The following is a 26,191-nucleotide window of genomic DNA, read 5'->3' as shown; positions in this document are numbered from 1 at the left end:
ATGATATTATTATATGATATTTTATTATTATATTATTATAGTTTTATATTATATATTATATTATTACCTTATAATATATGATATTATTCTATTATTACATTATATGATATTAATATATGATATTACATTTCATTATATTATTATGTTATATCATTACATTATTTAATAATTCAATTATTATTATATGATATAATGTTTTGGGGCATTTGGATAAATATTATTCTAGCTGTATGTTAGTAATCATTACCTCAAAGTAGTTCACATTGGCACAGTGAGATGCAGAGTGACATTTAGTTTATAGCAATACATATTAATAAAGAAACATTTCCAAAGAAAATAATCCAGTCATGATGAATAAAACATATGCATTAAATTCACGGAACATTGCACATTGAATAAATAAAGTATCTTGAATGATTGCAATGAGGATGCAGCTCTTTAAATGAATCTTGTGCTTTGATTGTTCAGATGCATGTAGTGATTCACTTCACAAACACCAGAGGGAGCTCGTGCACAATAACACTTTCAGTTTAGACTGCTGATCATCTGCTATACATCTCCATACAGTCTTTATTACTCTAATTCAAGTTTTATTCTATTTGTGAGCAAGTACAATGTGACTGTAGGGTTTGTGGCACTATTCTTTGGGACAGTATGTGTTGTGAAAAGAGCTATACATATTAATATTAAATGCAACTTTATATTGCATAAAGTAATTGAAATAAACTGATTTAAACAGAGAGTGGATATTTAAGTGCATCAGATGCACAAACATTAAAGGAATATTCCGGGTTCAATGCGAGTTCAGCTCAATCGACAGTTGACAATTGGACTCGTTCCTCCTTTTCTTTAATAAAGCACAAATGTGTGTTCCAGTGAGACACTTCCAATGCAAGTCAATGGGGTTTAATCTGTAAACATTAAAATACTGTTTCACAAGTATAGACACAAGACATAAACAATATGTGTGTTAACATGATTTTACTGTCATTAAATCACTTAATAACCACATCTGTGTGAAGATAGAGACAATTTACTACTTTGTTGCCATGGCGACATAATGCCGTAAACCCTGTAATCGAGTAAAAAGTTTGTTTTATAGAAGAATTAATGTAAGTGCTTTTATTAAATTATAAGATTCACATTTCTGCCTTAAAACCTCCAAAAATTGCCCCCATTGACTTCCATTATAAGAGTCTCACTGGAACACACATTTGTGCTTTTATAAAGAAAAGGAGGAACGAGTCGAAAGTAATTTTGGTGCTAATCAACATTATGACACAAACGCTGTCGAAAGAGATTAACTTGAATTTAACCCAAAATGTTCCTTTAATTTCCCCACATATTTCCATAAATATCCATCTAATTAATCATCTATCCTCTAAGGAGTTTAAAAATAAAGTAATTTAAAAAGTGTGATTGGCTGTTTAAACCCACCATAAGAGACACAGAATGGCATTTTTTCAGAATTTGCATGTTGTTTCTTATTTTTCAGTTCAGTGGCATACTTTAGCCATTCAATGATTATATATATATATACACACACACACACTGTATAAATACTGATATATAAATATATCAACATGACTCAATAAATGATGCATGTTTGAAAGTTGATTTAAATGTTTAAAAGTCATATGTTTTGCTGAATCTCTTCCAGTTAAAGCTACTAAACCTGCATACCTTCACTGAATCATAAGAACGCTCGGTTTAAGTTTGTGGTGGCAGCGTAGTGGGCTAAAGCACATAACTGGTAATCAGAAGGTTGCTGGTTTGATCCCCACAGTCACCACCATTGTGTCCTTGAGTAAGACACTTAACTCCAGGTTGCTCTGGGGGGATTGTCCCTGTAATAAGTGCTCTGTATAATACATTGGTACTCAGAAGGTTGCTGGTTTGATCCCCACAGTCACCACCATTGTGTCCTTGAGTAAGACACTTAACTCCAGGTTGCTCCGGGGGGATTGTCCCTGTAATAAGTGCACTGTATAATACATTGGTACTCAGAAGGTTGCTGGTTTGATCCCCACAGTCACCACCATTGTGTCCTTGAGTAAGACACTTAACTCCAGGTTGCTCCGGGGGGATTGTCCCTGTAATAAGTGCTCTGTAAGTCACTTTGGATAAAATAATCTGCCAAATGCATTAATGTAAATATAAATGTATTACAATCTTTAGAGAAACTCTGAAGTTGCATTAATGCTGCTGGATTAGATTGAGTCGCACACAGGTGCTGTTGTACAGTGATGGTTGGTCTATTCCACAGTAACATACATTCAAATTATAATATTCCAACATGTCTAATAGGACTGTAAATATTTCCCACCCAACTCTGAAGGATCCTTGCATATTCCCATTTCCATATATATGAGTCGAAGACTCGTGCTATTACAGCATTTGATTGACTTGTATGTGAAAGTAAATAATAAACAGAAACACCCCGTCCCAATCTGAAAACAGTAACACGGCAGTGCTCTGTATGAGGCCTGCAGCAGGACACACTTATTGTGATTATAACTGCTGAACAAACAGGTAGAAAGCATGAATTTTTAAAGTCCTTCATGCACGGCCTCCAGAGAGACGGTTCAATCGGCAGAACTCTGTGTCTCTTTGAGTTTGCCCTTGCACAGCAGATAAGAGCGCTGAGAGGATGTGTGTGAGCTCAGGTCACACTGAAAGCTCATTATCTACGGCCCCGGGGCCAAAGGAGGAACAGATATACCACGACATCCTCACTGGGGTCACCCTACAGCCTACAACTCGCACACTGATAAGTGCACACTAGATGCCTTCATGGACTGGAAGAAAATTCCAGAAAGCCATCAGGAATTTGAAAAGCTAATGATGACTTCGGATTTAAAGAGACTCCACAACTGTTGGAAAGGCCCATCTGAGAATCAGATCTATTTATTTGGCTTTATTTTCATTATGCAAAATATACACGCTTTGTGAGATTCACCCATTTATTTATAGGACTTTGTGTCTTTTAAGGTTTCATTCTGTATTTTAAAATGCACATCTTCATGTGGTGTGTCAGTGAGGTCCCATTAATCACTTCAGAAATAAAATGACAAATGAGCAGAAATAGAAAACATTGCTGAATTATGTTTATTTGACAATCTTATTGGTGGAAATTCAGTCACACGTGGTAAATATTCATGAAGCTCATCTGGCCACATTATAATTGCACTTTAAAACGTTGAGCCCGTAGTGTGTCATTTCACTCATAAATGCTTCAATGTGTGACACTTTCTCAAATATATCATTAAAATAATGAAACCTCTTCATTTACAGATCTCAAATATCCAGCACAAGATCTGATATTGGATTCATTCAAATATCAATAAATACATACAAACAAAATGAATGAAATCTATAAAATCCTGAAATAGTGTTATATTGTGTCACGTCTGTTAATCAATAACATGTATTGATGGAGCGCACTGGATCTGTGCCATGAATCAAAGCATTAACACGACTCCATACACAAACCAGATCCGCTTCAGTACATAAAATCAAGTTAATCACAGTCAAAATTACAGAATTCATTATGATGTGGAGGCCAGAATTTGGATAAAACAAACAAACAAACAAACAAACAAACATTATGGTCACAAAAAGGAAAAAGTTTAGAATAAGGATTTTTTATAAATAATTTTCATCATTGCAGCAACAAACATAACAGTTAAATATTACTTGTTTTCCTTTTAAATTATTTGTTCCTAAAACCAAACATGCAAAAAAAAACTGGCTCGCACGCACGCACTCACACGCACTATCACGCACTCACACGCGCACACTCACGCGCACGCTCACACGCACTCACGCGCACACATATGAGGTGTGATTTGTGCACTTTTGCAAACTAAGCAATCATCGTGTCGATCGTCACGTACATTGCCGTGACCAATGACGTGTGATAACCTACGCGTGGATTAATACTTAGGCAAATATCTATTATCTTTACTATTGTAAATTTTTAATTTGGGATGTAATCATAACACACACGTTTTCATGTTTTTTTGTGGGTTGTACAACAGTGTAGACACTATTAGTAATCAGTATAATTAGTATATTTATATGTACGCAAGATTTATAGTAGAACTGCAAAAACTGTTATCTTAAGGCTGCCAGTTAGAAAAAGGTAAATCAATTAATTCAAATTTGCAGTTGATATTTGACAGATTTTACTGCAGCCTACAGCAATTTTATAAAACTATACATTTAGTAAGGCTAACACTTACCAAAATTGTTCTATTACTTCTTTTCAACTAAAAAATTTAAAAGTATACTTTCAGTCTACATTTTATATACTTCTCAAAAATATACTTTATGTACCTCTCAGAAATATACTTAAAATGACATTAGGTATAGGCCCTACTTGATTTATACTGAGAGAAAAGTCCAAGTATATTTGGCCTGCACTTGTACGCAATCTTTTGATCAAGATACTTAAAAGTAGTATTCAAAGCTTGGCTGGTAGTGGGTTAACTCTTTTGATCGAGTTGCCTATTTTATATATTTATATATGTTAACGAAAAACTATGTTAACAAAATTATATATATATATATAATTTTTTTTACATAGTTTTTCGTATACAGTCTTATAATTTCTATAATTATATATATTTTATAATTATAACTTATAACGTATGAAATATGATTAAAATATTGATATAAAACTGTCACAGTGTCTGGTTTGTGTTTCCCGGGTGTCCACTAGAGGTCTCTTCCCCATACTGTCACCATTCCCTCTGGAACTGCATTCCCCACAATCCTTGTCTGTACCAATCACTGTTCATTGCACTCAGCTGTTCCCCGTCATCTTTGTACCCAGCTGTTCCCTGTTATTCATTGTTAGTATCTGTGTATTTATACCCTGTCTGTTCAGTCATTGTCACGGAGTCCTTGTTATATGTCACACCACTTCTGAGTTCTGTTTCTAGCTTGTTTTAGTTCTTGTGTTTGGTTTGATTATTTGGATTTTGACCCCTGCCTGGAAGACTACGATTTTGGATTACCCCATTAAAAACTACTGCTATTGGATTACTGTTTCCTGTGTGTGTTATGTGACAAAAACACATAATTTTCTAATTCTGCGTTTCTGAATTTCTGTGTAGGCTAGTCCATTGCTAGTGTACATAGGAATTTACTTTAATTCTACTTTAATCTTTCCTGCCATTGACTAAATTTTCCAGACGTTTATCCACACGTACGTTATCCAGACGTTTATCCACACGTTTATCCACACGTACGTTATTCAGACGCAAAGTAAATACAATCCTTTTTCAGCTACGTCGCCGCCACGCCGCCGCGGACTTTGAGCGCAGCTCCAACACGTGACCGTGACGTGTGACGTCTCAAATCTTACGTCTGACGCCTGAATACTATTGGATTTTGGCCAGACGGCTCGCGAGCGTATACACGTTAGTTCACCTCTCAGTTTGCTTAGCGATCGCCAAAAAGTGCACAAATCACACCTCATACGCTCACGCGCACACGCACTCACACACGCACGCTCACACGCACTCACACGCACTCACACGCGCACGCTCACGCGCACTCTCACGCACTCACACACGCACGCTCACACGCACGCACTCTCACTCACGCGCACGCTCACATGCATGCACGCACTTTCACGCGCAGTCTCATTTACAGCAGTGCAACAGGGAAAAATCATAACTATTATGATTTATTGCCAATTAACGGAGTAATTTAAAATAACTAGTTTATATGAGTAAACAGAACAGACCTGATGGGCAGATTAATGTGACTTCCTGTGGGGTTTTTGGCAGATTCAGATTGGGGGGTTAACGGTGTTAAACTGAGCTGAAAGTCCTACACTCATACATGAAATTAGCATTTAAAATAACTAATACACAAGAGGGATGTGAAGAACTTGGCGAATGATGGATGTTGCAATGTGTAAATCTGCATATGTGCAGATTCTGTGTCTGTCGTGTACTCTGCCGTGATCTGGGGTTCAAAACATGAGCAAAAAGGTTTTAAGAGAGATTGAGAATGTAGCGAAGTCGCCTCATCACTGCATCTTTACAATGTCTGTGTTCCGACCATCTGCGGATGAGGAATTTTCTGACCCGATTTGAGCATCGCAGCTCTATTTGTGCCACTAGTCCGAATGCGCCTGGTCGACTGCAGGTTGTTCCATTCCAACTATGCAGTGCAAAATAAGAAATGCCAACTAATATTCTAAACACCTGCTCTACTATGGAAGATTGAACACTAAAGAATGCAGAAGTCATATTGATCATTTACACTGCAAATATATCACAAATGGAATTTGTATTTAAATGTAAATTAAATTGCTTAATAATATGGTTGCAAACCGAAGATAACACAAAAAAGTCTCAAGAGACTGTGTACTTGACATCATGATTCGGGAGTGCTTTAAAGTTCATCTCGACTGCAACTGGGGACAAAATATGACAGTCGTATCCAAAGTTTGGAGGCTTTAGAAAAGCACTTTAGAAAAGTTTCAAAATCACAACAGGACTCTGAATCTCTTCAAAGCATTACGGCCCATCTGACGATCCGCACAAGTCATAAAAACAGTGATGCTAGCTTTATGATAGTATGAACACGATACAGTAAAAGTTAACCAGCATATTATCTCTACAGATTAGGGTTACCCTTTAAGCTCTGGCCCACACAGCCCTTTACAACGTCTACTTGTGAGATCAATCGAACCTGTTTGCTGCAATCTCACACAGCACACTATTGACTCAAAACCATGCCAAACCTTGTCTTATCTCAGCACAGGCAGTTGAACGTGTGCGGACTGATGGTCGAAGACCTTTGGGAGGCCCACCACGTCGTAATCTCGGCCCAGCATGCGCTCTTTGATGCAGGGCGGGTGGATTTCACTGATCAGGCACTCGAGCGACTGCAGACTGCTACTCAGGAGCGACGGCTTGGTACGTGCTGTTACCGGGCAGCCCGCAGGACAGGCCGAGACTCAGCCTGCGGTCCATCGGGTACGGCTGAGGGTGTCCTGTGTGAGGACGGAGGTGAGGGTGACCCCGACCCACCTCTTGTGAACTGTAATCACCGCCCGGCGTCGCTAGCACGCCGTTCCAGGGTGGTGCAAAAAAACGTTTGAGCGAGAAGTCGACGTGCATGGCTGTGCAGTACAGTGGAGATGAAGTGGCTTTGTCTAGCATGCCATCTGTTAAACTGGTGGCAGTACTGAGGGTGTGGGATCTATGGGAGAGTTGGGTGCTTCCAATGGGAACGCAGACTTCAGGAGAGCCGCGGATGACCTCACCACTGCCGCTGTACATGCGTAGCGAGCCTTGCGGATAGTACTGCTTTGCTCGGCGTTGCTCATGTTGCCGGTAATCCAAACCGTCCACGTATCCCGCAGCTTTGGTCACGTCTGCGCTCTGAGTCGGCAGCACGGCTCTGGAATATCCAGATACAGCGAAACCAGATTCTGCATTGGACGCAGCGGTCGCTGCCAGGAACGATGGGTTGGAATGGGTCTCGCCGCACTGACCATTGGACGGATGTCTCGTTTGCTGAATGATTCTGTGGCTTGAGCAGTCGGACACGGCAAATGTTGCCATCACAACGCTAGGTACGTTGGGTGCTTCTGGGGCCTTGCAAAGTCCCATGTTATACGGCACCTGCTGATGTCTATTGGCGATGCAGTGGTTGATTGGCACCGCATAAGGTGCGACCGCCATTTGGATGGGCGACAGCTTGGTTCGTTTGCCGTCTGAGCTTTTGAGCACATTTTTGGTGGCAGTGGAAGTCCTGACAGTCGCCAACAAGCCCTGGTACCCGCCGGAGTATGGGTGTGAGAAGGGACTGAAGTGCTGCCCGCTGGTGTCCAGACCATTGACCGTTCGGTTGATCTGTTTGTGCTGAGGGACCCTGATGTTGGTCGGGAAGATCTTGATGGATAGCGGGCTGTCAGCCGTTCTCCGCGCATACGCATCCAACTCGGCCGTAGATGGGTACCGCAGGGACCGCATGGTGCTCGGATCACCTGCAGACAGAAAGGGTAAAAATGGATGAATAAATGTAGCAATGACTGCATTATTTTTCCAGCGACATAAAAATGTACTTTAATGAAATTCAAATCCATGTTTGAATGTTCAAACATTCAAATACCCTCAACGCTCAGCATGCATTATGACTAAACTCTCACTAAACTTGATATGCAAACTCTCACGAGAATATCTTAAAAAACAACAAAAAACAACACGCTTCCAATTTCAGCTTTTGCTGTCCAACAGAGTGCCGTGAGGAGCTTTGCAATAAATATAGAAGAGCGATGAATACTAGACGAGTAAAAATGATCAGACACGAGACAAGAAAAATTGTCCAATAAAGTTGAAGATATTGGAGCGTCTGTGTCGTTCTCTTCTCCTCCTCACCTCGTCTGGTTGTTCATCCTCACATCTGCATCTTTCTAAAAACTCATTTTGTGCGGCGAGACTCCTCGAGCGATGTTTGATCAGTGCATTATGAAATTAATTTGGTCTTTCTTCAGGACTAAATTGGATTACCCTGGGAAATCAAGAAAAAAAGATGAGGGGTGGAGGGGGATGGGGGCTCATTTTGTTTCAGTGGCTTGAGCGGAATTCATTTCATGCCATTTGGCTATGCGACCCGCTTCGGATACGGGCTGGGCCAATGAGGAGTTAAAAAACGACCTTGCTATCAAAACTCGCTGCTGGGTTTGACATTTTGATTGCTATACAGGCAGTAAATTGGGAGCACAGTTTTATTTACATCCACGCATGCGTTTATAATGCGCCGCTTGAGTGCATATGAGGACATCTTGAGCTGTAACATGAGCGTATTGACTATAACGAGGCCAGAATACTCTGGAGAAAAAGGTCTATTGCCATTATAATGAAAGCCAATATCATTATGTGGAGCATTCAGTTATTCTGAGGTATCTGCAATTCCAGTGCTGACAAAACGGCTGCATTTACTCTCACCGAAGACGGTTATGGCAGTGTGTACGCATAACCTGTGCCCCGGAGTCTCCAAATGAAAAATGGCTTTCTCTAGAGAGACCTGCAGCCAATGGAGAATAGGACAGCAGCAGGGACACACCAAGATTGGATTTAAACACCATTATTCAGGCAATTTCATGGCTATTTAGCTCCCACAACACAAGGGGGGGGGAACGTTCCATTTATGAGCAGTAAATCTAGCGGCAGAAAATATACAGTTCCACTGAATGACATCTTTATGGGATTTCTGACACGAGAAAGAAAAGGGCTGAAATTAATGCTGATTATTCAATAGCACACAGTGGCGGATGATTGAAGGACCCTTATGAAAGATAGATGAAAAAAAAACTATTTATTTCTGCTTCAGTGCCATCTAGCATTTTGAGCGTCTTGTCCATCACACATTTGCAAGTTCATGTTTTTCCCCATTCGGGATTGAGTCGGGAGTTTCATTTCATTCCAGCCACACAATGAGTCTCCAACTGTGATAATGATTCAATCTACAAGATTCATCTCATAAAGGAAACAAATTGAGTGTTTATAATGGCAGAGAAGCGAGCTGGAGAGACTCCTGAGCCCGGAACATTCAGACAGACGGAGAGAAATGTGCAACTTTACAGAAATCAATCAAAACTAGACGGTGGAAAGAAATAGGTCAGGAATATCAGCTTAAAGCAAAAGCTTCAAATGCTTTAGCTTGAACTACAGCAGTGCAGTGGTGGTGGTGTAGTGGGCTAAAGCACATAACTGGTAATCAGGAGGTTGCTGGTTTGATCCACACAGCCACCACCATTGTGTCCTTGAGTAAGACACTTAACTCCAGGTTGCTCCGGGAGGATTGTCCCTGTAATAAGTGCTCTGTATAATACATTGGTACTCAGAAGGTTGCTGGTTTGATCCCCACAGTCACCACCATTGTGTCCTTGAGTAAGACACTTAACTCCAGGTTGCTCCGGGGGGATTGTCCCTGTAATAAGTGCTCTGTAAGTCACTTTGGATAAAAGCATCTGCCAAATGCATAAATGTAAATGTACAGCAGCGAATCACAAACAAGCATGAGGAAAAATTTGGGCCTGAAGCTCCAACTGAGGCTGACAGCTAATTCCACCCATTAGTAACCGTAGTAACAGTGTCATCGTAAATTAAACTAACGGAGCGTAATCGGCGTATCTTATGGCAGTGGTTATATCGTGTTAGCGCATTAGCATCATGTTTGCAAAATGTAAACATTACAAATTACACATTATCTACTGCATATAAATTACTTTATAAAACAGTTTCTACTGATCTCGTGATTCTACTCATAGAATGAGGCGTGAAGTCATTGATAACACATTTTATTGTCACATTAGTTTATGTTTTACATGTCGCTTTGAGCGTGCTCATATTTAAATGCACCTCTAAACGGGTGTCTGAATGTTTACAAACAGTATGTCGTTGCAGGGTCTGGGTATCTCAGCGAGTTTTGACGCTGACTGTCACACCTGGAGTCGTGAGTTTGAATTCAGGGCGTGCTGAGTGACTCCAGTCAGGTCTCCATAGCAACCAAATTGGCCCGGTTGCTAGGGAGGGTAGAGTCAAATGGGGTAACCAAATTTGCCCGGTTGCTAAGGTGGGTAGAGTCACATGGGGTAACCTCCTCGTGGTCGCTATAATGTGGTTTTCGCTCTCGGTGGGGCGTGTGGTGAGTGAGCAACCAAAAGTCTCCTTAGCAACCAAATTGGCCCGGTTGCTAGGGAGGGCAGAATCACATGGGGTAACCTCCTCGTGGTCGCTATAATGTGGTTCTCGCTCTCGGTGGGGCGTGTGGTGAGTTGTGCATGGATGCTGCGGAGAATAGCGTGAAGCCTCCACATGCGCTACGTCTCCACGGTAACGCGCTCAACAAGCCACGTGATAAGATGCACGAGTTGACGTCTCAGATGCGGAGACAGCTGAGATTCGTCCTCCGCCACCCGGAATGCGGCGAGTCACTACACCACCACGAGGACTTAGAGCGCCATTGGGAATTCCAAACTTTAAAAGGAATATTTCGGGTTCAATATGAGTTAATCTCAATCAACAGCATGTGTCAATGTTGATTACTACAAAAATGTATTTCGACTCGTCCCTCCTTTTCTTTAATAAAGCACAAATGTGTGTTCCAGTGAGTCACTTCCAATGCAATATTCCTTTAAAGACCCCATGATGTGCAATTTTCACAGTTAACGATATTAAAGTTGATATATTGAATATAAATGTACACAAACAAGGTTAGTAAGTGATTTAACCTTACTAGAGTCACAAATAATATTTAATAACAGTATATTTAATAATATTTTTAAAAACGGTGAGGATTTCGACTTGCAATCACAATGTTTTGATGTTGGTGGTAAACTGGATCATTTCATAAATAAAGAAAAAGTAAATGACTAATATATATATATATATATATATATATATTGGGAGGGGATTCTGAAATCTCCATTAACTCTCCACTAATTAACCGCACACATTATCTGATACTGACTGAACTCTTGAAGTGGGTCATTGGTTAAGAGGGAGTTACAGATTCATCATTAACATTTAGTTCATTCTCTTTCAGTCTCAGGAAGCATAAAGAGAATATTAATGGAGAATAAAGAGTTGTATTTGTGTAAGCCATTTCCACAAACCTTCCACAGAAGCATTAAACTAATACAGCCGTAAAGTGAGTTCTGAGCACATGTATGTACCAGCGGGACACTCTCGATCACACCGGAGCTGCCGTTGTGATGTTGGAAGGGCCGTGTAGACATGGAAAAGCAATTGTTTTGCAACGTTTATAACATTTCAGTGCTTTATTTCAATCATGTTAATTTGTGACAGTCAACAAATGTTTTAAGCATATTAAAAAACAATCGTTCGATACCACACATTAATGCAACCTCTAGGGGTTATTACAAATCAACCTTCACAATTTCCTTGGCTTTTATTTGATTTTGTTCATACTTTTTCTGAAGATAAATGACTTTTAAATAAAGGAAGGTAGATATCTAGCGTCAACATCATTTGCACTTCAGACCAGGGCAAGAAAAACTAGCTTCATACCATGTGACCCACATTTGGTTTTCGACCTTTGCAAATGTGTAAAAGTTACAGATAGCACGTGGAGCTACGTTGAGAGCCCCATATCTCTGAGATTCAACCATGTAGGGCGTTAAAAATGAGTATACAGTCAGAAAAGTTTGTTCAGAAGCAGAATGTAAAAGGATATGAAGATATCTTTAATGCTTCTGGATTTATAGGCACTCCAACTTTGGAAAAACAACACAAAAAGTGTTTTTCCCATTCTTTGGACTCACACCATTAGCATATAATGCAACAAGAAGTGCTAACGTCAACTGATTTTAGAAATAGATCTACCCATCTCTGTGTACAAATAAAATAATGATGCTGACATCTTTCTAAGGGTATTCGTTTTACCTTTAGTTTTGCTCGTATCACAGGTGGAAAGTGTTAAATGGATTCTTCTCTACAAAATAACGGATTACTCCATAAATATTGATGGTATTTAATACTTTGGCTTTGATCATTATTTATGCATTTCTTTCTATGCAGGTGTACCAACTTATCCTTATTCATTGGTACAACAAATAAAGAGCTTTTTCTATCGTTCATTGTGTATTTGTTTAAGTTTGCCTTCTTCTGTATCTTGATTTTTTTATTCAATGTGTTTCATGTCATATTTATTAATGCCCAACTGAGATGTGGGAGATTCCCAAAAGGCAGCATTCTGACAGATACAAAACCAGAGATTTAAAAAACACTTAGAACTCCTTAACAACTACATAGCAACACCCTGGCAACCAAACACAACATCCTAGCATCATGGCGGCAAGTTTAGAATGAGCAAACACCACTCAGATCACTCTTTGATCTGTTTCTCACCCACACCTCTCATATCACTTCAGAAGACATGGATTAAACCACTGGAGTCTTATGGATTACTTTTATGCTGCCTTCATGTGCTTTATGGAGCTTCAAAGTTCTGGTCACCATTCACTTGCATTGTATGGACCTACAGAGTTGAAATATTCTTCTAAAAAAATCTTCATTTGTGTTCTGCAGAAAGAAAGTCACACATCTGGGATGGCATGAGGGAGAATAAATGATGAGAATTTTCATTTTTGGGTGAACTGTCTCTTTAAGACTTGTTTTTAAAGAAATCCAACAAAGCTTAGTGAGGCCAATGGGGTCAGAAAATTAAACTAGATTTCTTTTTGAATTAAAAATATTTTTCTTGTTTAAAGCATAAACCTCAATGCATTTTAGATGTTGCAGTGCAGCACCCAAAACAGAATACTTGCTGGTCAGCTATAGACTACTAGACTATATTTCGCAGGTTCCTCTCGTGTTATTAATATTAAAAGCCATTAATACAAAGTGATCTGAATTTCAGGAGTGTGCAGAACTCCAGATCTACATGTACTCTCCAAACCCTGATGTTAATCTCCCCACAAACACTTGCATTCATCTCATCCGTCTGTTCTATCATTCTCAGTTCAATGTGTGACTCTCCAGGAACTAATAAACCTGCAGTGTTCCTGTGTATTCAGCAGCTGTAGTTTCACATTTGACTCGGAGGTCTCCAGTACGCCAGAAGTGTGAGAGAACATCCCTGAAACTGTGTCTTCAACAGAGAGATTCTGTTACTCGAAGCGCCACGCCGCCCCTTTCACAAAGAATCTCACCTCAGAGTTCCTTTAAAGGTTATATCATTATCATACCTTATCTGCTGTGCCTTTAAGATTTATATGTAAATGAAGTGTGTTATGATTGGCTAACCTCTTCACATAATTAGCAGCGCTTGAAATGTGCAGCTCTAATTGTTCGGATCAGAGATCTTGTTGAAAATAAACTATTGTTGTGATTCTTCAGAAGGATCTGCAGAACGGCAGGTGCCTTACACACACACACACACACACACACACACACACACACACACACACACACACACACACACACACACACACACACACACACACACACACACACACACACACACACACACACACACACACACACAGAGACAGAGAGACACACACACACAGAGAGAGACACACAGAGAGACACAGAGACAGACACACACAGAGACAGACAGACACAGAGAGAGACAGACACAGAGACAGACACACACAGAGACAGACACACACAGAGACAGACACACACAGAGACAGAGAGACACAGACAGACAGAGAGAGACAGACAGACAGAGAGAGACAGACAGACAGAGAGAGACAGACACACAGATACTAGTTCTTTTACTGTTTGGGATTTCCTGCCACTGACAGACATCTGCACTTCAGGCAAAATCAGCGCAGTGAAACACACGCATCGGTTGCATCTCAAAGAACAGAATATTTGATCACAGTGTCAGCTAGAGATGAGATGCCAACAAACCAAACACACTGGACAAATCCTCCAGGTAACACTTGTAGCTCAGATATGGCTGATGCAGACATGTGGCCAATGTGCTCCTGCATATCCACATTTCCAGCAATGACACGCGGCCGCAGGCGCTGCAGCTCGCGGGACTCATCAGCTGAAATTTCAGTGCGAGTTTAAACCTCCAGAGATCAAACGGAAAGTTCATCGCATCTGGAATATGTTCAGAATGTGGGTGATGATGGGTGGGAGCCCTGCAGGTACACCGGTGTGAACGCCCCTCGGGAGAGCTCAACCCTTCTGTTGCAGCATTTAGCAGACAAGCACAGCTCAGATGCCACATTAAAGTGTAACATCTCAGAAGTGAAGGGCACAGGAGGAAAGACTGCTGTAAGACTTATTCTCCAGCAGAGGAAGCCCATCGTTCCCGTCATATTCAGCGTAATCATGTCTAAAATCATCGCCATACTGAGACCTACATGCAAATATCGGGTCCCCCAGAGACTGTAAAGGATGGAAATATTACAGATGAATGAACCCAAATCATAATAACAATGTCGTATACTGGGTACAGAAGTTGAACATGCCATTCCTAATAAACGACAGGGTGAGATTCATGTTTTCTGTCATTCAATCAAGCGGTTTAGCGGATAATAGCACAGTTAAATTAATAAATATATTCAGATAATAATGATCAATGCCCATTAATAATGACTGTAATGTGTGTTGACATGAATTATTATTTCCACCATGTTTGGAGCATCGCAGAACAGAAAACACAAGAGAGAGATTTAGACATTCAGGTCACAGTAAATGTTTCCAGATAAACATCTCATAAATAATGGATTCATGAAAACTGATCTTAATATCAGGATTTTTAAATATTTATATATGAACCTCCTGAGATGCCCATGTGACTGCTGTGTGCATTATCAATTTCCCTTTTTGATTTGTAACTAGTAGCACCTTATAAATAAGCAAATTGTTTCCCAAAAAATGTTGCTCCCGGGACGATTTATCTTCCCAGTCCTGCCTGAGCTCCGGTATTTACGCTGCCAGTCATGTTGGTTCTGATTGGTTGTTGCTATAGTAACCGAAGCACGAGCAGTAAAGGCACAGCCCATTTCCGGTAAGGGGGCGGGGAGCAGCAGCAGCTCATTTGCATTTAAAGAGACACACACACACGAAATCGACGTGTTTTTGATTCCACCCAAAAAGAGGCGTTTATAACATGATATAATAAATGACCCGTGGTTTATTATGAGCTGAAACTTCAGACACATTCTGGGGACATCTGAGACTTATATTACATACTGTAAAAAGGGGCATAATCGGTCTCCTTTAAATCAGCATATATTGAAAACAGTACAAACGTACCATAGTGCATTAATACTCTATAAATTAAATTATATAACATTATTATTGGGCTTAATTGGAAAATAATGTCAATGCAAAAAAAAATATTAACTGAATATAGTTAATAATAAAGTATAACTTTCTAAAATTCTACATCTTTTATTTCAGATTTTATGGTGAAACATGTGAACGCAGCTGCTGGTTGAATCTGCCCTTGAACAGAAGCTTCATGAACGTTCGTTCAGTGTCGCAGCTGATCAATGCGCACATGAATTCAATTAAAGACCTTGTGATGGATGTGTTTGATAAGAGCCGTACGGAGGATCCTGCAGATCTGTGCAGGTGATATGAACCTGAAGTCAAGGTCAACGGCTCCTGCTGCGCTCTTATCGCACCGTTGAGTTGTCTGGATCTTGTATTTTCTTTATGTAAAGTGCTTTAAATGACCATTATCTATGAAATGTGCAATATCAATGAACTTGCCTTGAGGGTCATGAAGAAACAGGAGACTGAACACATGAAGAGAGGGGTAAAGAACAAGTTTAACAAGAGCCTGAATGAAAACTAATCCACCTCTCTGGCTCCCTTCATGGATGAAAAGAAACCCATGAGCCGCTCAATAAAGGTTAAAGCCATGAAAATCAAAGGTTACCCCTGAAAATTCAATTTGCTGCGGGAGTTTTTCCCCCCACCCAATTCTTCCATCTCCAATAAACCTTTTTAATCTCACTCGTTTCTGCCCTTTTAGGCATTTGTTCCTTGATGTTTCTTTCTTTTCTCATTTCCCTTATCCTTTCTTTATTTCACTTTCATCTACATCTCATTTACTCTCTCTCTCTCCTCTCTCTCTCTCTCTCTCTCTCTCTCTCTCTCTTACTAGAAAGTGTATAAAACTCTCAATAAAACGCTAACCGAGAGAGATTTACCCACCGTCATGCTGTTCCAAACCGGTTTGATTTTCTGCCAGGAAACACAAAATGAGACGTTTCGCAGAATGTCCGAGCTTCTACTTACCATACAACTAAAATGACATATGACTTATATGGTCAAGCTCCAAAAATATAATAAATGTAGTCCAAACGACTCCTGTGCATTATATGACCATGACCCCGTTTACGCCAGATATCTCGAGTGATCCGATCACATGTAGTCTGGCGTGACGCTGTTTTCATCTGGGTAATCGGCTGGCCAAACGCCACTGAATGTTGGCCCAGAGAAAGCCTGAAGGATGGCCAACGGGTATAAACTGGGTCAATGATATCAAACCTGGTGTGATGCATCCAGGGCCGCATGAATGCATGCGCTTACCTAGGCTTAAGCCCCGGGGCCCGCAGTAGCATCCCGTCGACATTCTCATGCTAAACACAGAGAAGGTGCACAATTACTAAACCTGTCCGTGTAGTGCATGAGCCCCCCGCCCCGATGACTGACAGGGTCCCCGTGAAAAGATAAGCCCAGGGGCACAGGACCACCTTGATGCGGCCCTGGGTGCCATCTCTTAATTGAACAAAAGTGTGAATAACATTTGATGCATATGGGAGAATTATCAGTGTCAAAACAACCTACATCTGTGTGTATTCCTCAAACACATGGACTACTTGAATAATATTTTTATGGCACTTCTGCCCAACAGAAGAAAGTCATGTGAGTAGAATAAGATGTAGATTTATGTGTGACCAGAATCACCTGCGACACTCACTCGTGTGATTGACGGCCGTGTGGAGGATCTTTGCGGCACACGTCAGGTGTCGTGGCGGTTCATTCTGTGGCTGCAGACACGCCAGCATGATGCCAGATTGAGCTGAACGGGTCACTGCCGCCTTCACAAACCTGCAAACAATGAGCAAACGAGTTTTTAGTCCTCTTAGACGAGACATCAGGAAGCCGGTGACATCATGATTCATAGATATTAATCTGTAACCCCACTGCAGCACAAGAGCATGAGGATATTACATCTAAAGTGAAGTAACAGATCATACAGCAGAAACACCTGCATGTTTGAGATGTGCGTGTTGCACGTGGAGCAGATGGTAATCTCTCACCGGTGTTATCTGATCAGAAGACGGCATGACATTACAAACACTCATTAAGTGCTGGGGGTTACGTTGTGTAAAGACAAGACTGTTCATAATAGTTTTTAAAAACGACAAACATAACCTCAGTCTGCCATTGGTCAATGAACAGATAGCCCGCCCCAATCTAACGCCATTGGTCAATGAAGAGATAGCCCGCCCCAATCCAACACCATTGGTCAATGAAGAGATAGCCCGCCCCCAATCCAACACCATTGGTCAATGAACAGATAGCCCGCCCCCAATCCAACACCACTGGTCAATGAACAGATAGCCCGCCCCCAATCCAACACCACTGGTCAATGAACAGATAGCCCGCCCCAATCCAACACCACTGGTCAATGAACAGATAGCCCCGCCCCAATCCAACACCATTGGTCAATGAACAGATAGCCCCGCCCCCAATACAACACCATTGGTCAATGAACAGATAGCCCCGCCCCCAATACAACACCATTGGTCAATGAACAGATAGCCCCGCCCCCAATCCAACACCATTGGTCAATGAACAGATAGCCCTGTCCCAATCTAACACCATTGGTCAATGAACAGATAGCCCCGCCCCAATCCAACACCATTGGTCAATGAACAGACAGCCCCACCCCCATTCTAACACCATTGGTCAATGAACAGATAACCCGCCCCAATCTAACACCATTGGTCAATGAACAGATAGCCCCGCCCCAATCTAACGCCATTGGTCAATGAACAGATAGCCCCGCCCCAATCCAACACCATTGGTCAATGAACAGATAGCCCCGCCCCAATCTAACGCCATTGGTCAATGAACAGATAGCCCCGCACCCAATCCAACGCCATTGGTCAATGAACAGATAGCCCCGCCTTAATCTAACACCATTGGTCAATGAACAGATAGCCCCGCCCCAATCTAATGCCATTGGTCAATGAACAGATAGCCCCGCCCCCAATCCAACGCCATTGGTCAATGAACCGATAGCCCCGCCCCAATCTAACACCATTGGTCAATGAACAGATAGCCCCGCCCCAACCTAACACCATTGGTCAATGTTGCTGTATACAAAGTTTCAGCCAATGGGTGCCGGGGTGTTTCAGAAGGGGAGGAGTCTCCACAGTTTGGTTCTAATTCACTATGGCACGCCAATCCAATCAAAGACCGATGGATAAAATCAAGTCCAGCCCTACAGTTTATTATTTGTTGAATATCCTGTTTCATAAAAATGTCTCTTCCAGTTTCAACTTTTCTTCATTTTTTCTATCTGGGCTGGTAAGTTGGGAGCATTTCTAACTCAATACAGCAGTGCAGTCCATTTCCAAATAGTAAAATTGCCACCTAGCCTCATAGAATGAACGTTACTATAACCACTGGACATTTCACTCTGAAACATGTAATGAAGCACGTAAATTTGTTTTGCAAAAATGTTGCAACGGTCACTTAATGTTCATGAGATCAGGCAGTAAAATTGTACGAGTGCTGAACATTGATGAAACGGTTCATAAACCCCTCCGTAGCTAATAAATCTTTTGATTTATTTCCCATCTATCGTATTGCTCTCATTTGACCTGCAGGTCCAGAGGGCAGCAAACTGAGTGAGGGAGCGTTCACAAGTCATCCGTGTAAACCCAATTACACCTGCAGCACAAGAGATAAAAGCAAGATCCTGGAGAAACTCTACAACTCTTCCTCGCAGAAACCACGAGGCCATCGCAAACGCCCGGCAGAGAAGAGAGAAGAGAGCACCGGTCGAACAACGAGAACATCATTATGGCACATTCTTCAAAAGAAGATGCACGTTTGCATGGGGAGAAAATCAGGATCTCCCGGGAAATCTGGCATAGTTTTATCAACAGACAATGAGACGAGTGTAAGAGAAGCGTCCATTACTGTGCTGTAGCTCACGGGGAAAATGCATTAAAGACACATTCACTCAGTGACGGCAGAGAAGAAAGCTTTGTCTGGGAGAAAAATGTACAAAGCAGAAAGTGAAAAAGAGAGACAGATGAGACGACATATAAAGGACGGCTCAAACACAACAACATCCCATTGACACGCTCGTACCGTTGGCTCCACTCAAGCTTGTTTGAGTCAAACTCAAGGACGGTCAATCCTTGCCACTTTCTCGTGACATCAGCGGCGCCGATAAGAATATTATCAGCTGCGATGAGGCCTGGCGAGGGGCTGCGGCGAGATAAGAGTCCCGCACACCGACTCTGATCTTTTGTCTCCAAGGATTTACGATAAGACAGCGCTGGCGGACAAATTGTCCCTCTATTCTGGCGTTATCCTCCCTTAAACTCATCTCTCACAGAGTGTCTAATTGTGCACGCCGTCATCAATATGGAGCGAGAAGTGTCGGGTGTTTGGGGAGATAAAGGTCACATGGTAAAGGGGAAACACAAGATACGTGGAGGGGTAAAAACGGAGGGTTTTCTTTCATGCTCACAATGGATGTTACTGAATGTCTTATTGACATATGAGATATACTTCTGTACATGTATTGCTTACTATAGATTGTACATGTCTCCCGATGTAAACACACACATTAGACGTCTGGGTCTGTATGTGCGCGATCAGGGCCGAACGGTGATTAAATGGAGGCTTGTTAAACGGTTACCCGAATGACGACTATCCGTTTACAGCTCTACGTTCAACAACACTTCCAGCTTCAGCCACTAGGGGCAGCACTTTGAGTTTCAGCAAGTACAGACGGATTTCAGCGGCAGAACTTTCGATCAACTGCCGCCACTGTGAAGTGACTCAGATTTGCACGCACACCTCTTAAAACTCAAACCTCCGTTCTTAGACTCCACACTTTATAATTAGATGATAATGAAAAATGTTTGAGCCGAGCACATTTTCACGCTTGGGTTTGACAGGATTAGTGTGTGGGAGACGTGCTAATTTCCTCTCTTTGCCCTCTGTGTTATCCAGGATTTGACTTCAATCAGTTTAAACTAGTCGTTGACCGATATGGGTTGCTCAATGGCCCGTGCCAATAACTGGAGATGTAGGTGTTTGATGATCTATCCAATGCTGATATAGATATGATATAGGCCAATACAACAGTTTATAGCAATTGAGATGTGCACCTGTAGTACACACCGAAATTAAATAAACTGTTTTACTCTGCAAACGCAGCAAAGGTCTGGATGCCAGCGTGACGATTTATCAACTTTCCATTGTCGCTGTACAGGCGTCTGTGAGGTTCAGAATGTGAACGGTGATTTTTAAAGAATGACGGCGGTGAAGAGAAAGGTGATGCTGGAGATCAGGGCCGGGGTTAGTCGAAACATCAAAGCCGCATTCAGAAGCTCTTCAAGCTCCGTTCAATCAATCAATCAATCAATCAATCTCTCGACTCTCTCGCACTCTCTCGCTCTCTCTCAGCACTCTCTCTCTCAGCGCTCTCTCTCTCTCTCTCTCTCTCTCTCTCTCTCTCTCTCTCTCTCTCTCTCTCTCTCTCTCTCTCTCTCTCTCTCTCTCTCTCTCTCTCTCTCTCTCTCTCTCTCTCTGCGGGTCTTTTCCTGCAGCTGTGGCTGGCAGTGCCCACAGGAGTGCGGCGTGACATGCAACACTGCCCGATTCATCCGTAAAGCTGCTCATGCATTTTTAATGGAATCTATTACTGCAGGATTATCCGATAAGAGACGCTCCCGTTTAAATGTTCGGCATAATTGCTATCAGAGGCGAGACGGAGAGACAGAGATGCTTCTTTGAGCGAAACTGTGCCAAATAATCTTGGAAACTGCTCAAGCGGATAGGAAACATGCAATCATTTACATCCAAGCATTTACAAAAGGGGTTCTTCATTCGTGCCCGTCTTCACAATCAAATGTAAATGTTGTCTATAAAGCTCCAGTAGATTATTATATTCATATCTACAGATCATAATGGCTGTGAACACAGAGATTACATTGGACATCAAGTGGCGACCCAAAAAAGTAACAAAATTGTTTCATACAAAACATTGATTGATTGATTGACTATTGGTTTCTAAAGGTCTCTCAGCAGCCAATCAGAGCCATGTAGCAATTAGTATTTTTATAATGGATTTAAATAGTTTAAATCTGACTTTTTCTGTGTTCAAATACGTCGATCCGGGACAGCCGGTGAGTCAAGTTTCTTTTTCCACTGTGATGAGTGACAGATCCGTCTTTAGGCGACGCTGTTATCGGAGCAAGTGCAGCGCACTCTGGAGTCCCCACGTGCTAGAGCCATTCTACCAGCACAGTTGAGAACGGTCGAGTACGGTTAGCTAACCGTTTATAATATTGCCGTGCCGAACCGTGCTCAGTGGAAATGCTACGGTCACCGAACCGTCCGGCCCGATGGTGGAAAAGCGGCTAATGTGTCTGTGTGGCTTTGTAAAAATGTCAAATATAATCATTTTGTGCGACCCACTTAGTACCGCCCCAAAAAGGTTACTCAACCAATGGCATGAGCTGGGGGCGGGACCATCTCTTTGTTTGACGAACAGCAGTCGAAGGCGTATTCAGAAAGTATATTTTTGCAATTTAGTTTGGTGGTTCTCGTGTCTGGTCCCGGGACAAGGCTAAAACAGTCACATCTATACATAACAGACATATTAAACAGAAGTGGTTAAGGCCTGATAAACAGTCTCCAAGTCATTTTAATTACGCACACACACTCACAGACTCACACACGCGCAGACGGCTTTCAGGGCAATTCACTATGCGGTTACAGGTCACTGAATCCACTGAAGTCATTAAAAATGTTAATAAAACAGGGAACTCATGAAAAGATCAGCCAAATGTTTCCTGCGGGTATTAACACAGCACTAGAACTTCTGTTCCATGCTTAATGAGCGTGATGGCGCAGAGGAACCAAAGTGTTTCAGGAGAAAATGGGCTTTTCTCTGCGAGGGTTAATCCGAAATGACCTCCACCTGCGGTCCACTCATCAACACAAGCGGCGAAGTACACTTAAGAGAGAGCTTCTTAAAATCTGCTGGTTTGTTTCGTTCACGGGGGAGGAGGGGCAATAGAAATCACTTAAGCAATCACCTTTAAAGCCCTTGTAAAGCCCCCCCCGTCCCCTTTCCCCTAATATCTTTATCCTATAAAAATAAAACGACCAATTAGGCAGATTTCAGACGACATCAGCCAGCCCATAATTACACGCGACATCCTCAGCAGATAAAAGGGGATTACCATGGATGCAGGGAGAAAATTGCTTAGCAACCAGAAGATTGACATTATCCCTGTGAGCTCAGTGACCAGCCGCCAATCACCTCACCGTCCCAGAACTACATCACTGATATCAGAAATATAAATATCATCATAATAATAATAATAATAATAATAATAATAATAATAATGTGTTTTTCACTGTAATATGTAACAATAGTTTACCGTAATGATTTGCATTATTAATAATCATTGATTTTATCGATTAGTTGTTGTAGGCCTAAAAGCAATCACAGAGGATAAAAGATCTGTCCTGAACTGAATATATGTCCCGTAAGCTGGTCACATGGTGTCACGTCGAAGTCATTCCAGATCGTTAAAGTAACATTTAAAATATATATATATATATATAACCAAAAAATGATACATTTCTGGGAACTGAACCCAAAACTCTGTTTCTATCTTCATGCTGCAGGAAAATCATTAGCAATTGTACAAAAGCTGTTACGATCATCTCGAATTGGTCAAATATCGTCATTATATCGGTCGGTTATTCATTTTAAAACGTGCATTGACAATTGAGAGAACAAATATCAAAACTACTAACCCAGAACACTCATGTGATCCTTTATTACTGCTTTAAAAAGTCTCTTTCAGTTGAGACAGGATGAAGACAGACACTAAACACTCCATCTGTTATTCTGTTCACGAAAGACAAAAACCTGAAAGACTTTCACACCTGCAGCTGACAGACAAATAACTAGTGTGTGTGTGTGTGTGTGTATATGTGTGTGTGTGCACACGTGTGTGTCTGTATGTGTGTATGTGTGTGTGTGTGTATATATATGTGTGCGTGTATGCGTGTCTGTATGCGTGTATACGCGTGTGTATGTGTGTGTGTGTCTGTATGTGTGTCTGTATGTGTGTATATATGTGTGCGTCTGTGTGTGTATATATATATATATATATGTGTGTGTGTCTGTATGTGTGTGAGTGTCTACTACATTGTGGGGCCCAGCAAGCAGTCCCCATGAGGGAAATGGCTTGTTAAACATACTAAAAGATGTTTTTTTTTTTTTTTTTTTTTTTTAAATGTAAAAAGGTTTCTGTGAGGTTAGGAGATAGAAATTGATGTTAAATCTGTATAAAATCCATAAAATGCATGAAAGTCTACGGAGAGTCCTCACAATGATATAAAAACAAGTGTGTGTGTGTGTGTGTGTGTGAGTGAGTGTGTGTGTGTGTGTGTGTGTGAGTGTCTGTGAGTGAGTGAGTGTGTGTGTGTGTGTGAGAGTGTGTGTGAGTGAGTGTGAGTGAGTGAGTGTGTGTGTGAGTGTGAGTGTGAGTGTGTGTGTGTGTGGTCTCCTGTTCGATTAAAAGGTCACATCAATCACTCATATCAAAGGCACCGCGCACTTCCGACAACAGGCGTCCAATTCACACAAAAATAAATAAATAAATAAATAAATAAAAACAGCTTTTACTGTAGTACAGGAGATGTAAAGGCAATGAAACTTAAAATATTTTAACAGCCGGTTGGGAAAAAAAAAAAAAAAAAATTGATTTTCAGAATACATGAGATTATTATTACAGATCCAATTATCATGAGTCTGAACTCTTTATGATAAACTTCCAAATTCAGGTTTTCTACAGAACACATGACAAGATATATAGGCTAATAATAATAATAATAATAATAATAATTACCAGATTAGCTCCGGGCGGACTGTCTCCACATCGGTCCGGTGTGTTTTAAATCGATTTGCTCCCTGAAGGATCCATCCACGCCGCACGAGACTCCAGCAATGACATTGATTGTGTTTGATCAGTGATCAGGAATCCATCAGTGTGATCAGCAGTTTAAATCTCATGTATCGATCCCTGAAGCTCCTCAGTCTGATGTGACATATGACGTATGTTATGATAAAAGTTGCACGTTATAAACTGCATATTTACGCCATATTCCGCTGAATCCACTGATCCAGGACCAGTGACGGAGAGATCGCACGCAGAATGGCTTCTTTCCTGAAATGCACCTGCTGGTCGGAGTATATGAGCGAAATAAATCCATTAAACAGCGACACAAACCCAATAAAATACTGCAGCACTGAATGACACGAATAAAGACACCGCTTTTAAAATGACATCCAAACTGTGCCTTGATCTTGTTTTATAACGATCATTAATCAATAGCTGAATGTAAACAGCCCAGAAAGACAAAGTTTCCTGTCATTATTAAAATCAGTTTAATAAAGAATGACGCGACGAGACTCTCTTCATCTCTTTAACGACGCTACACTGTATCATTACACTTAAAGAACACTGAAACAATCAAGCTACAGCAGCTGTTTAAATGAGCCTCCGCTTCAGCCAATCACTAGCGACAGGGGGCGGGGTCACGTCAATGTATAACGGTCCATGCAGTCAATTCGCGTAATATCTTAAAGGTGCAGTGCACTCATTTGAGGATTGGTGAGAAGAGAACAAGTATTATTTGTTTATTTATTTATTTATGTATATTTAGTCTTTTGAAAAGCATCTAAATAATTTCAGATTTGTAAAAAAAAAAAAAAATTCCCCAAAAGTTACTAATCATAGTATTTCTCATTTTATATAATTGCACAATGTTTATAAGGGGACTGGGGCAAGTTGTCACAGAGTAGTTGTCTCTATTTTCACTGAGCTGAAACGCCTGTAATAATCTGATTAATGACAGGTTATCATTGTGAAAACCCAATATAGAATAGTCATTTGTGTGTTAAAATAAATGTTTTTTTTTTTATGCTTTTTAGAGAAGCTGACGTTGCTTCTGTATAATTAATGAAAGCATACACAAGCCTTCTTATAAGCATTATAAAATTATCATGATTAAATTAGTTATTCTGTAATAAATCTATATACATAGAAACTGTAATTAATGCAATGTAGTTATTCTAATTATAGTATTTCTCATTTTATCAGGATCATTTTACAATGCCTGCACGGGAAACCGGAGATAATTATCACAATATATCAGTAACTGTACGGTTTTGAGTCAAAAGTGTGTGTTTTCTCTCTTGCAGAGTTGTTGTTGTTGTTGTTTCAGACGCCTCGTTCAAAGCTGTTAAAAATGTGACATTTGTTTTGTGAATTTCATCCTCCACAGTAAAATTCCATGAATCCCATTGTGACATCATGTCCTGCTTATTGAGTGTCAACACTTGATCGATGAATTGTAAAAAAAATTCCTGGGTAGTA

General features: G+C 41.0%; 1 pseudogene; it reads right to left on the bottom strand.

Moving 5' to 3' along the window:
- Positions 1-6,769: 6,769 nt before the first annotated feature.
- LOC127635591 (protein FAM222A-like) lies at positions 6,770-25,016 on the bottom strand (annotated as a pseudogene).
- Between the last annotated feature and the right edge of the window lie 1,175 nt (positions 25,017-26,191).

Source organism: Xyrauchen texanus, chromosome 43 (genome assembly GCF_025860055.1).
Source record: "Xyrauchen texanus isolate HMW12.3.18 chromosome 43, RBS_HiC_50CHRs, whole genome shotgun sequence".
NCBI lineage: Eukaryota > Metazoa > Chordata > Actinopteri > Cypriniformes > Catostomidae > Xyrauchen > Xyrauchen texanus.
Note: the sequence above shows the minus strand (reverse complement) of the source record. Positions and strands in the feature narration are given on the sequence as shown.